We start from the raw sequence: 2,060 nt of genomic DNA, 5'->3' as shown, positions 1-2,060 counted from the left end.
AGCAGCAGCTGTCCACGCAGACCACAGCAGCTAGCAGCAGCTGTCCACACAGACCACAGCAGTTAGCAGCAGTCTACAGCAGCCAGAAGCAGCTGTCCTTACAGACCACAGCAGCTAGCAGCTATCCACACAGACCACAGCAGTTAGCAGCAGTCCATAGCAGCCAGAAGCAGCTGTCCACGCAGACCACAGCAGTTAGCAGCTGTCCACAGCAGCCAGAAGCAGCTGTCCTNGACCACAGCAGCTAGCAGCAGCTGTCCACACAGATCACACGTCTACAGACCCGTCCACAGACGCAGAACAATGAACACAACTATCAACAAGCGGTCGCGGTCCGGTGTGACTTCTTTAGGTTCTACTTCTGTCCAGATCCCCGCTGGTTCTGCTCTGACGGAGCCCCGGAACCTGTGACGGCCTCAGAGGAGCGGAGGCGGCCTGGATCTCCTCCTGCGCGGATCCCGCTCCCTTCGCTTTGCGGGAACAGGTGGCCTTTCTAAGATGGCGTCCGAGTCTGCGCAGTTCCGGAAGGAGACGGTGTGTGTGACGTAACAGCAGGAGAAGTCTGCTATGTTTTGTTTTTTTTTGAACACTGATGAGCCTCACGTGGACGCGGGACCGATGGAGCAGTCTACGTCCCGGACGGGTTGATGCGGCACCGGGGCGCCCTCGGTGTGTTCTTCCTGGCAGAAGGTAACAGGCAGCAGCAGGGCACGTGCTGGGATGGTTTGGTGCTAGGTGGGCAGCCATTGCTGGGCTGGGCTATGGCCTGCAGCTAGCTAGGCTCCTGAGTTTTAGCAGAACACTCAGGTTCTTTCTCTCATTCTACGACCTTCCTGTTGAGACTGGAGCATGCTGACATCCTCACTAACAAACACACATCTTCACCATTTCACTGATTAGCAGCAGCTTCCAGCCACTGGCTAATGGCAGCTTTTATAGCTAAATCGAATCAAAAGGAGAAAAACAGTCAAAATGATTGTTAGCAGGGCGGCTTACAGGCTGAAGATCATGTCTCCTTGGTTTTTAATGTCACTGCGTGGCCTGTCTGTAGACCACCATCTTTAATACAACAAAGGGCTGCTAGCAGCTGTTAGCAGCTGTTAGCATGGTTCCAATGTGGAGGAGAAGCAGCATGTTTGACAGGCTGACTGCTTGATTAACTGTTTTTCTTCCTTTAAGCTTCACATTTTATAAAGTAGTTAGTTCTATAAGCTAAATAACAAACCATCTTATTAAATAGAAGACTAATATAACTAGCCTTGGCTACCTAGCGATTTGGCTACGTTAGCTGTGCTACCATCCAATTCTTGTTCAAATTTTAATCAAACTTCTAAGGTTTTGTAAAAAGTTAAATGTATAATAAACATTTTTGCATCTGATTTGCAAAGAATCAACCAGGTGATGCAAAGACTAATGTTGTTATTCACTGACGATGGATCGGCTGTTAAACATGGTCAAAAACCACCTTAAAGTTACCACAAAATCTGGTTTGGTGAAATCTAACTTGGTTTAAATGTTACTGTTCCTATTCCTGCAGAGCTTAACAAAAAATAAATAAATTTTCATTTCTAAATTTATTCTTATCATTAATCCTAAAAATGTACCCCAAAACAAAAATTGATGTTTAAAAAAAAGATACTTTCAACTGTCGTCACAGCCTCCATTGACCAAAATGACTTTATTAATTTGCAGTTGAATTTTAAAGCAGTACTAGTACCAATACGCTGCAGCCATGTTGTTCAGGTACTGCCTAAGAATCCTTTCAATACCAGTGATCAAATCTAAAATATGATTGGATTAAAGCAGATTAATTCATAAGCCTAATTTCTGCTACCCTCTAAAATCCGAGTTCTGTTCCTTACGACTGTTTCCACGCCACGCTAGCACGTTTTTCCTTCTCCTAGTGGCGATCTACAGTACTACTGCTCTCTAGAGGGAAACAAGCAAACCAACATGGCGGCGCCCGAAACATTCAGTAAGTTTGCAGAGAATCAGGCGAAGAAGGCAGCCTTTGGTTGTTCGGTTGTGCGTGCCATTTACACTAAACAGTTACCTCGGTT

General features: G+C 46.1%; 1 protein-coding gene across 1 annotated transcript in view; it reads left to right on the top strand.

Annotated features, from left to right (window-relative positions):
- The first annotated feature begins 339 nt into the window (after positions 1 to 339).
- LOC107084858 (titin-like) overlaps positions 340 to 2,060 on the top strand; it is a 21,902-nt gene continuing 20,181 nt past the window's right edge. Inside the window, exon 1 of the mRNA XM_015374906.1 lies at positions 340 to 690. The gene's annotated coding sequence lies outside the window, so the exon portion shown is untranslated. The remainder of the gene's footprint in view (positions 691 to 2,060) is intronic.

The sequence above is a fragment of the Cyprinodon variegatus genome, unplaced genomic scaffold (genome assembly GCF_000732505.1).
Source record: "Cyprinodon variegatus isolate N-32 unplaced genomic scaffold, C_variegatus-1.0 Scaffold110, whole genome shotgun sequence".
In the NCBI taxonomy this organism is placed as follows: Eukaryota; Metazoa; Chordata; class Actinopteri; order Cyprinodontiformes; family Cyprinodontidae; genus Cyprinodon; species Cyprinodon variegatus.
This window is presented reverse-complemented; position numbering and strand designations above follow the sequence as displayed.